Raw genomic sequence first — 11,519 nt, 5'->3', positions numbered from 1 at the left:
TAGGGAGGGGGGAAAACTGGACAAATGAAGAAAAACCAAAAGAAGAGTATAGGTCTCATACAGACTCCTGGGAGATCAGACACTGAGAAAACAGATTCTGGAACACAAGCAATGAAGAGCCCCCAGAATGACTGGTCACATGCAACAAACCCAGACATCAAGACATTAATGGAGAGAATTTTAAAAATTGAGGAGAGACAAGACGAAAATAGAAAGGAGCTATTGTCAGAAATAACAGCAGTAAAGAATACTGTGATGGAAATGAATAACAGACTAATAAGCATGGAAAGCAGAATTAGCCAAGCAGAAGAAAGAATCTCAGAGCTCAAAGACCAAAACACAGAACTAACCCAAACTGTCAAAAGCATAGAAAAGAAGCTCAAAAAAAAGAACAAAACCTGAAAGAGACGAATGATCACTTCAAGAGACCAAACCTAAGAGTAATTGGGCTTCCTGAGGTAGAGAGAGAAATAGAAGCCACACTGGAACAAACATTTCATGAAATCATTCAAGAAAACGTCCCTCATCTCATCAAGGATGAAAAAATTCAAACACAAGAGATTCAGAGAACCCCTGCAAGACAACATATGAGAAGACCAACTCCCAGACACATAATAATTCGCCTAAACAAAGTAGGTATAAAAGAAAAAATCCTAAAGGCAGCAAGGGGAAAAGGCCAGACTAACTACCAGGGAAGACCAATTAGAATAGCAGGAGATTTATCCACAGAAACCCTTCAGGCTAGGAGATCCTGGAGCCCTATCTTCAAAGTTCTAAAAGATAAACCATTTCAACAAAGAATAACCTATGCAGTCAAACTAAGCTTCATTAGTGAGGGAGAATTGAAATCTTTTCCAGATATCCAATCTCTAAGAACCTACGCTGCCACCAGACCACCTCTACAAGAAACACTTAAGAAAGTACTGAACAGAGAAGAAAAAGAAAAAAGAACAACAACATTCTTCACAAGAGTACAGGCAAAAGATTAAAAACACACATGAGCCAACTCCAAAGCCCAAAGAAAAACAGCAACCAGGAACAACTCTGTAAGAACCTTATGACAGGAATCAACTCTTACATTTCAATTATTAGCCTAAATACGAATGGACTAAATGCACCGCTGAAAATACATAGAATGGCAAAATGGATAAAATATCATCAGGCAACAATCTATTGCCTTCAAGATACTCACCTTACTAGAACAGACACCCACAGACTCAAAGTAAGAGGATGGGAAACAAACTTTCAGGTGAACGGAATACAAAAGAAAGGAGGAGTAGCGATCTTAATTTCAGACAAAATACCCTTCAAGCTATTAAATATCAAAAAAGATACAGGCCACTACATAATGGTAAAAGGTTCAATTCATCAACAAGAAATATCTATCCTAAACATATATGCACCCAACATGGGTGCGCCAACTTTCATAAAGCAACTTCTAGGAAAACTAAAGAAAGATATTGACTCTAACACCATCATAACTGGGGACTTTAATACCCCACTCACAACCCTAGACAGATCATCAGGACAAAAAATCAGCAAGCAGATCCGGAACCTCAATGTGACTCTGGACCAAATGGACTTAATTGATACCTACAGAACACTCCATCCAAAGATCACAGAATATACATTCTACTCATCACCACATGGAACATATTCTAAGATCGACCACGTAATTGGCCATAAATCAAGCATAAGCAAATTTAAAAGGACCGAAATTCTACCATGCACCTTCTCGGACCACAATGGAATAAAAATAAACATTGACACCAACAAAATCCCCCCAAACCCACAAAGACATGGACACTAAACAGCATGATGCTAAACAAAACCTAGGTCAATGATGAAATCAAAACAGAGATCAAAAGATACCTGCAAACAAATGAAAATGAAGAAACATCTTACCAAAATCTCTGAGTCGTCTTGAAAGCTGTGATAAGAGGGGAATTTATATCCCTACAAACACACATGAAGAAAATGGAAGGAACACAAATTAGCAACCTAACAAGCCACCTAAAGAAGCTGGAAAAACAAGACCACAGAAACCCTAATTTCAGTAGAAGAATCCAGATCACTAAAATAAAAGCCAAATCCAGGACATAGAAGACAAAAAGATAATACAAAAAATCAATGAAACAAAAAGCTGATTCTTCGAAAGGATAAACAAGATTGATGGTCCCCTAGCTAGATGACCAAGAAAAAACGAGAATAAAACCAAATAAGTACAATTAGAAACACAAAAGATGAAGTCACATCTGACCCTGAAGAAATACAAAAGATCATTAGAGACTACTACATACACTTGTATGGAAACAAACTTGAAAGCCTTCAGGAAATGGAGGACTTTCTGACATCACACAACCTATCTAGATTGGAACAAAAAGAAATTGAGACCCTAAATAGACCAATAACAATCAAGGAAATCGACTATGTAATAAGAAAACTTTCTACAAAAAAAGCCCTGGTCCATATGGTTTTCCAGCAGAATTCTACAAGACATTTAAGGAGGAGCTGATACCAATCCTATTGAAGGTATTCCAGGCTATTGAAAAAGATGGAACTCTCCCCAAATCATTCTACGAAGCCATCATCACATTGATACCCATGTCAGATAAAGAACCAACAAAGAAAGAAACTACAGGCCAATATCTTTGATGAACATAGATGCTAAAATTTTCAGCAAGATCCTAGCAAACTGAATTCTGCAATAAATCTCAAAAATCATCCATCATGAACAAGTAGGCTTCATTCCTGGGATGCAAGGCTGGTTCAACTTTCGTAAAAACATAAATGTAATTAAATACATCAACAGATATAAAAACTAAAACCACATGATTATATCATTAGATGCAGAAAAAGCTTTTGATAAAATCCAGCACCGCTTCTTGATAAAAACCCTTGAACATCTAGGCATACAGGGAACATACCTCAAAATAGTAAAAGCCATCTACGAGAAACCCACAGCCAGCATACTCCTAAATGGACAAAAATTGGAACCATTTCCCCTGAAAACTGGAACAAGACAAGGATGCCCACTCTCACCTGTCCTGTTCAACATAGTATTGGAAGTCCTGGCTCGAGCAATCAGAGAAGAGGAGGGAATCAGGGGAATCCAAACAGGAAAAGAGGAAGTCAAGTTATCTCTCTTAGCAGATGATATGAATGTGTACCTTGAAAACCCAAGAGAATCTGTCAAAAACCTCCTCACACTGATAAAGGCCTTTGGCAAAGTCTCAGGATACAAAATAAATGTACAAAAGACAATCACATTTCTCTACACCAATAATAAACAAACAGAAACCTAAATAAAAAACACAATTCCATTCACAATAGCCACAAAAAAATGAAATACCTTGGCATCTTTCTAACCAGAGATGTGAAAGACCTTTACAATGAAAATTACAAAACACTGCTCAAAGAAATTAAAGATGACACAAACAAGTGGAAAAATATCCCAGGCTCATGGATTGGAAGAATCAACATTGTGAAGATGTCCATCTTACCTAAGGCAATCAACAAATTTACTGCAATGCCCATCAAATTACAAGCAACATTCTTCTCAGACCTAGAAAAGACAACACAGGAATTCATATGGAAACACAAACGTCCAAGAATAGCCTGAATAATCCTCAGCAAGAAAAACAAAGCAGGTGGTATCACATTACCAGATTTCAAACTTTACTATAAAGCTACAATCATCAAAACAGCTTGGTATTGGTATTGGAACAGGCATATAGATCAATGGAATAGAATTGAGATCCCTGAAGCAAATCCTCAATTTCTCAACCAACTCATCTTCAACAAGGCCTGCACCACCTACCACTGGGGAGAGGAGAACCTATTCAGTAAATGGTTCTGGGAAAACTGGCTGACCACATGCAGAAGATTGAAACAGGACCCCTATCTATCCCCATGCACAAAGGTTAACTCCAAATGGATCAGAGGCCTAAATGTAAAACCTCAAACCATAAGAACCCTAGAAAATGAAGGAAATACCCTCATGGAAATCGGAACTGGCATCCAATTCCTGAACAAAACCTGAAACCCACAGATCATAAGAGAGAAGATAGACAAGTGGGACTTTGTTAAACTGACAAGCTTCTGCAAGGCCAAAGAAACCATCAAGAGAGCAGAGAGACAGCCTATAGACTGGGAAAAAGTATTTGCCAACTCCAGGTCTGACAAAGGCTTAACATCCTGGATCTACAAGGAACTAAAATGTGCTGAAAGAAAAAACAAATAACCCCATTATCAAATGGGCAAAAGATATGAACAGACACTTCACAAAAAAGGACATCCGAGCAGCCAACAAACACATGAAGAAATGTTCAACCTCTCTAATCATCAGGAGATGCAAATCAAAACCACACTGAGATACCACCTAACTCTAGTCAGAATGGCAATTATCAACAACTCAAAAAATAACAGTTGCTGGAGAGGGTGTGGTGAGAAGGGAACACTTCTACACTGTTGGTGGGAGTGTAAACTAGTGCAACCTCTGTGGAAAGCAGTGTGGTGATTCCTAAAAGCTCTAAATATCAACCTCCCATATGACCCCACAATCCCCCTACTGGGAATATACCCTGAAGAACTCAAATCACTCTATAAAAAGACACCTGCACACATATGTTTATCGCAGCGTTGTTCACAATAGCAAGAACCTGGAAACAACCATGTTGCCCATCAGAAGAGGACTGGATTTTTAAAATGTGGTACATATACATGATGGAATACTACGCAGCCATAAAAAAGAACAAAATCATGAATTTCGCAGCAACCTGGATGGACCTAGAGTCTATAATACTGAGTGACCTCTCACAGAAACAAAGATCTGAGTATCACATGTTCTCACTCATATAATGGACCTTGAGTATCCAATGTAATACTATAAGAAAATGACTGACGGTACTGGGAAACTATGGGGGGTTGGAGATGGGATTAAAAGTAGCAAATATCTGTCTGGGGATGGGGAAACACCTCTTATCAACAGGGTGCCTGAATGAAACATAATTATACACCTAACCCTTAAGTGTACCCCACAAAACCATAATAAAAAATATTGATTATGAAAAAATAAATAAGTAAATAAACAATGAATAAAATCAACATATGTTGAGACAAAGCTGAGAAAAAAATAAAAATAAAACTTAAAAAAAAATAAAAACAAAGAGACAACACACATTAGCCTAGACCTACACAGAGTTAGGATCATCCATCTCCTTGTCTTCCACCTCCACATCTTGTCCCACTGGAAGGTCTTCAGAGGCAATAACACACATAGAGCTGTCATCTCACATGATAGCAATGTTTTCTTCTGGAATAACTCCTGAAGTACCTGCCTGAGTCTGTTACAGATAACTATTATTTTTTTTAGCAGTAGAAGGAACACATTCTAAAATCATGATTTAAAAAAGTATAGTATAGTATAGTAAATACATAAACTATTAACAGTCATTTATTATCATTATTTGCTATTAATATTATGTATTACACATAATTTTTTGTGCTATACTTTTATGTGACTGGTGGTGCAGTGGGTTTGTTTTTTCCAGTATCACCACAAACATGTGAGTAATGCATTGTGCTGCAACCTTATAATAGCTAATATGTCACTAGGCAATAGAAATTTTTCAGCTCCATTCTCATGCTGTCAACATTGTATATGTGGTTCACTGTTGACCAAAATGTCATTATGTGCCTCATGACTTATATATCTCTATGTTTATTTGTATAATGTCTGCTTTTCTTTCCACCTTTGGACTCAAGTTCAAGTGTGTTAGCACGTGACTTACATTTTTAATTTAAACATTATAGCCTCCCTATAAGGTAAATATCTTATTCCTATTTCAAGAATGCACAATCTGAGGCCTAAATAAATTAGGTAATTTTTCTTAGGTCACAGTACTAGCAAACGATGTCATTCTGATTTTAATTGAATTTCCACAGACTCAAAAGCTCATTCTCTTTCTTCTTTAACACAGTTATCAGATAAATGGTAGAAAATCATGCTTCTGTCTTATATAATACCAAGGGCCCTCCAAAAAAGGGAGTTCTGTATAAAAAATTGCATATTTATTCTTACATGTTTAAATTTCAGTCACCTTCAAAGTACTCTTTATTTGATGCAATACACCTATCGAGACACTTTTTCCACTGCTCACAATAGTTTTGAACTTGTCAATTTTGATGCCTATTAGTGCTTCTGCCATTTTCTGTTTCATCTCTTCCACATAGGCAAAACATTTCCCTTTGAGGACTTTTTTTTTTACTGAGGGAAGCAAAAAAAGTCTCTTAGTGTGAGATCAGATGAATAGGAGAGGTGGGGTATGGGGGTTGTGCTGTTTTTGGTCAAAAACTGCTAACTCCCTGTGCAGCATGCTATAGGCAGGTGCTTTTGTAAATCACCCATCATGAAACAGGCAAATGCATGAAAAGAATCTCCAAAAAAACCGTTGAAGCCAAATTCAGCCTCTTATGATATCACTAGCTGGTACACTGATGACAGTGGTGTCCTAGAGCACTTACCTAGGGAGGGAAGCCTGTACTGCAAGAGGCCTACTCTCCAAAAAATAATTCCGTTTTTTCCGGGGGGGCCCCTTACGTGTTGTAAGCAAGGCTGCCTTTGAAACAATCTCACATTCTAGGAAATGATAGTAAGTTTGGAATCTGAAAAATTATTTCCATATGTTGAATTTGAATCTCATATCTACATTTTTTTTATTGCTGCAATTTCTATTGTCCTTGATGAGCCTCTAAATTTATTCTTCCTTTTGCAAAATTTAGCAACTAAGAATATCAAGAGCATGCTTCTTTATGAGAGTGTCAGAATTACACAATGAATTCATAATGTCAAAGCAATGGCTGTAATTTTTATTCTAAACTGTGAAGTCACTGCTTTTGTTAAAAGAGTTGAACTTATATTCTTGATGAAATGCCAGAGATTTAGTGGCAAAAACCATAGCTCATTTTGAAAGCCAGTTATTTATAGTTAGGTAAATATCATTATCGCTTTCAGTGTAGCTAATTGTTTAAAATAGAAATTAAAATCTTCTCAGATTTTATATTTTAGAGTGAGCTTTGCTTTAAAATATGTATTTTGTGACACTGAAAAAACCTAATTCTACTGGATACCAGTTGTGAAATTAATAAGTTGGCAGAAACTTTTCATTTTGATAAGTAAATGGAAATGCTATAGGTCACAGTGCCAGTACTTATGACTGTTGAAATCTGGGTTTCATTGGGCATTTCCAAACCACTGCTCTGAGTCTGTGGATGATGACCCAGTGGCCACTTAATGATAATTTTTAAATTGGTGTCAGGAAGTAAAAGTATAGAGATGGGACTTTCATTGACGCAAACTGTATATAAGGAAGATGTTTATTGGCTTTTTATATCTGTGCATATGTAGCTGCTAAAAATAAAAGATTAGATCATTTTATTTAAATAAGTTTAAATTTTTTCAAAGCAAATGCACAAGCTAAAGGCTTAAATGCACAAGCTAAAGGCTTAAATAATAATCAATACATTTAAAATCTGATGTTAACTTAGAGATTTAAAATAGGTCTAGACACTTCCACCCTTTTGGATCTCTGAGTAACACCATGGTGGTAGGCCAGAACAAGAGCCTTACTAAAAGTGGCAAAAAGGGAGCCAAGAAGAAAGTGTTTGATCATTTTCTAAGAAAGATTGGTATGATGTGAAAGCACCTACTATGTTCAATATAAGAAATATTGGCAAAGCACTGGTCACCAGGATGCAAGAAACCAAAATTGTATCCGATGGCCTCAAGGGTCATGTGTTTGAAGTGAGTATTGCCAATCTGCAGAATGATGAAGTTGCATTTTAAAAATTCAAGCTGATCATTGAAGATGCTCAGGGCAAAAACTGCCTGGCTAACTTCCATGGCATGGACCTGAACTGGGACACAATGTGCTCCATGGTCAAAAATGGCAGACCATGATTGAAGCTCATGTTGATGTCAAGACTACTGATGGTTATTTGCTTTGTCTGTTCTGTGTTGGTTTTACTACAAAATGCAACAATCAGGCACGGAAGACCTCTTATGCTCAGCACCAACAGGTCCGCCAGATCCAGAAGAAGATGGTAGAAATCATGACCCAAGGAGTGCAGACAAATGACTTAAAAGAAGTGGTCAATAAATTGATTCTGGACAGCATTGGAAAAGACGTAGAAAAGGCCTGCCAATCTATTTATCCACTTCATGATGCCTTTGTTAGAAAAGTATAAATGCTGAAGAAGCCCAAGTTTGAATTGGGAAAACTCACGGAGCTGCATGGTGAAGGTAGTAGTTCTGGAAAAGCTACTGGGGACGAGAAAGGTGCTAAAGTTGAATGAGTTGAGGGACATGAACCACCAGTCCAAGAATCTGTTTAACATCCAGGCTTTTAAGAGTGACAAATAAAAAGTCCTAAAATAGACCTGTAATGGGAGCAACAGACACTGGGGCAATCCTAAAGTGGGGAGGGAATAAGGGGAACAAGGGCTGAAAACTGCCCGCTGGATAGCATGTCTTACGCTCTGGGTGATGGGTTTAACAGAAGCCCAAGCCTCACCATCATGCAATAGTTCTATGTAACAAACCTGCACACATACCTCATGAACCAAAATAGAAAAAGAAAGAAAGAAAAGAACAGAACATTAAATGGAGGAAAAAAATGTCCTGTCCTGAAGTAATGAAGATATGCTACTGGTAAGGGTTGTGGGGAGGCCAATAATAAAGGAATGTAAAACCACCTATTGGGTACCCTGCTCACTATGCGGGGGCGGGGGAGGGGGAAAGGGAGGAGGACCATCAGAAGCCCAAACCTTGCCTTCACGCAATATACCTATGGAACAAATATTCATATGTACCCCTTGACTCTAAAATAAAATGAAATAAAATTTTTAAAAAGTAGCTCAGCAGACAAGCAAACATTTGCAATGAATGGTAATTAAAACAAAGAAACAACCTGAATCTTTAAGCATGAACTCCTGTTGTTTCCATAGGAACCCCCATATATAAATAGTACAGTTGAATGAAAATATTAAATTGAATGAAAACATTAATATTCTATGGAAGACATAAGCATAAACTAGTGAAATTTGGTTTGTATCATTGTTGATCTATTTTTTTTAAACAATCTAAGAATTAATTGGCTACTTGCAGTGATGCACTTATTTAGCACAAGGTACTCAGGGAACTGGAATTGGAGGATTGCTTAAGTCCAGGAGTTGAAGACCAGTCTGGGCAACATAGTAAGGCCTCATCTAAAAAATATATATATATAAAGAAGGAAGGAAGGAAAGAAGAAAAGGAAGGAAGGAAGGAGGAAATCAAAAGAAAAAAGAATTAATTTTAGGTCTGTTGCTTTTACTTGGATAGTCAGGATTAAGCTAAGTGACCTTGAAGCATACAAATTAAAGCCATTTTAGAGCCAAGCTAGACTATTCCCGATCCTGGAGTATGAATAAAGGTAGTCTGAAGATTTCATTTAAAAAAAAAAAGAAGTGAGACTGGACTCAGTGGCTCAACCTATAATCCCAGCACCTTGGGGGGCCAAGGTGAGTGGATTGCCTGAGCCCACAGGTTGGAGACCAGCCTGGGCAAACTTGGTGAGACCTTGTCTCTACAATAAGTTTTTAAAAAAAATTAGCTGGGCGTGGTAATGCACACCTGTAGTTCTGGCTCCTTAGAAGGCTGAGGCAGAAGGATCACTGGAGCCCAGATGGTCGTGCTGGAGTGGCCGTGAGTGTGCCACTGCACTCCAGCATGGGCAAAGGAGTGAGACTCCAACTCAAAAATAAAAATAAAAATAAATAAAAATGTGAAAATAAATAAATACACTTCTTTGAAGACACTCTTCATGTGGAAAAGAATTTCTGGGGTTCAAAAAGGAATGGCAAGAGATTTTGAGTTAAGGATACAGCTTTACTGAATTTGCTTTCATAGAAAACATGATTCAAACATCAAATACATCATTGGTTGGAACTGACTTTTGCAAAACTGACATCCTTTCAACTCGGGGCATGATTAATTTCCCAAGGGAAAAAATGTTTACTTCTCCTCAGACATTAATCACATTTATATTTAGAATTGTCATTAAAAATAGTTTTTCTCAAAATAGTTGATAGAGTATGTCAAGATAGATTCACTTGTGTAGTTATCAAATAGAAAAATGTTTTCAAAGCAATTACTTCATATTTTACAAGAAAATGAATGTTTTATATCCTTAGTTCATTTATGTTGTATCCCAGTCACTTGTGTTTCATACCATTTTTAGTGTGTGTTAAAAATGTGCAGTATTTGATTATTTAAAAGCCTAACTAAGGAAGAAGGAGTCAACCAGAAACAAATGCAATATGTTATGCTTAAGTAATTGTGCAGATTTTTCAATCATGAGAAGTAGTAGATTTATTTCAAATGGATTTTCTTTCCTCTTTTATTTTTAATATGCCAAATAATAGGAAAATATTTTCTTTCTACTCACCTTGAAACAAGGTGAGAACAAACAAATTTCTTTCAGTCCACAGAGTTCATATTTATGAAGTACTTAGGCAAGCGAAGACAACCATTTAGATAAGAAGCTTAATGAGAACTCATGATGGATTCAGACTTTTCAACAACATTTAAGAAACTTTTGGAGGACTTCCGGCAAGATGGCAAAGGGGCAGCCTGGTCGATGAGACCCTCTGCAAAGGAGAACACAGAGGGTCTCTGGCTCTCTCCCCAGGGGCTGTGGATCCCAACGCCGGCAGCCTGCTCTTCACATGGAGCTCGGCTGTCGCCACCACTGGGGCATCGCAGTGGTCTGGACAGCCACTGCAACTGCAGACACAGCAGCTGCTGCATCGCCGCAGCCTCCGTGGTGGCCATAGCGCATCATGCAACCCGTGCCTGGTGATCCACGACTTCAGTCCTTGAATCCCCTGCAGGCAAGATCCGCTGGGATCGCTGCCACCTCTGCTGCCACCTTGATGTCTTGCCGGCAGTGGATCTCCTCCTGTGTGTCCTAGGCAGGCTTCCATCTCCAGCCGCTGCCCAGCTCCTGTCCAGCTCCACCCCTTCTGGGATGAGCAGCTGAGATAGCACCACCTGCTGGTGATCCAAGGTAACAACACTGAAATGGGAAAAACAAGCTTGAAAAACAGACACAGGCCAGATTTGAGTGGTGAACTGAGGGTGATTTGAACTGTCCTTCATAGCAGGCCAGGGGAAACTGACCCCAACTGTGAACTAATTTACCAGCTTGAGAAGACAGCTAGAAATCAGAGCTGAAAGGACATTAGACTTAAATGAAAATCTCAGAGTGTGCTCGTTGGTTCTGTTAGTTAGTTACTTGATTCTATTCCTATTGTTTTGTTCCTTTTTTTAATCTCTTCCTTTTCTTCTCTTTTTTCCTCTCTGTAAACCATATATTTGTATAGAGGAACAGCACACCAATAAGGTGGTTGGTTAGCTTGTATGTTAGCATCATTGTATGTTTTAATTTTTTTTGTATGGGAGTTGGTTCGTCTGTAGC

The 11,519-nt window shown here is 37.9% G+C and overlaps 1 pseudogene; it reads left to right on the top strand.

Moving 5' to 3' along the window:
- The first annotated feature begins 7,601 nt into the window (after nt 1–7,601).
- On the top strand, nt 7,602–8,394 carry LOC103267227 (annotated as a pseudogene).
- The last annotated feature ends 3,125 nt before the right edge of the window (nt 8,395–11,519 follow it).

The sequence above is a fragment of the Carlito syrichta genome, unplaced genomic scaffold (assembly GCF_000164805.1).
Source record: "Carlito syrichta isolate Samal-C Ts95f unplaced genomic scaffold, Tarsius_syrichta-2.0.1 Scaffold308079, whole genome shotgun sequence".
In the NCBI taxonomy this organism is placed as follows: domain Eukaryota; kingdom Metazoa; phylum Chordata; class Mammalia; order Primates; family Tarsiidae; genus Carlito; species Carlito syrichta.
The sequence above is the reverse complement of the archived record's forward strand: the minus strand, read 5'-3'. Positions and strand labels throughout refer to the sequence as shown.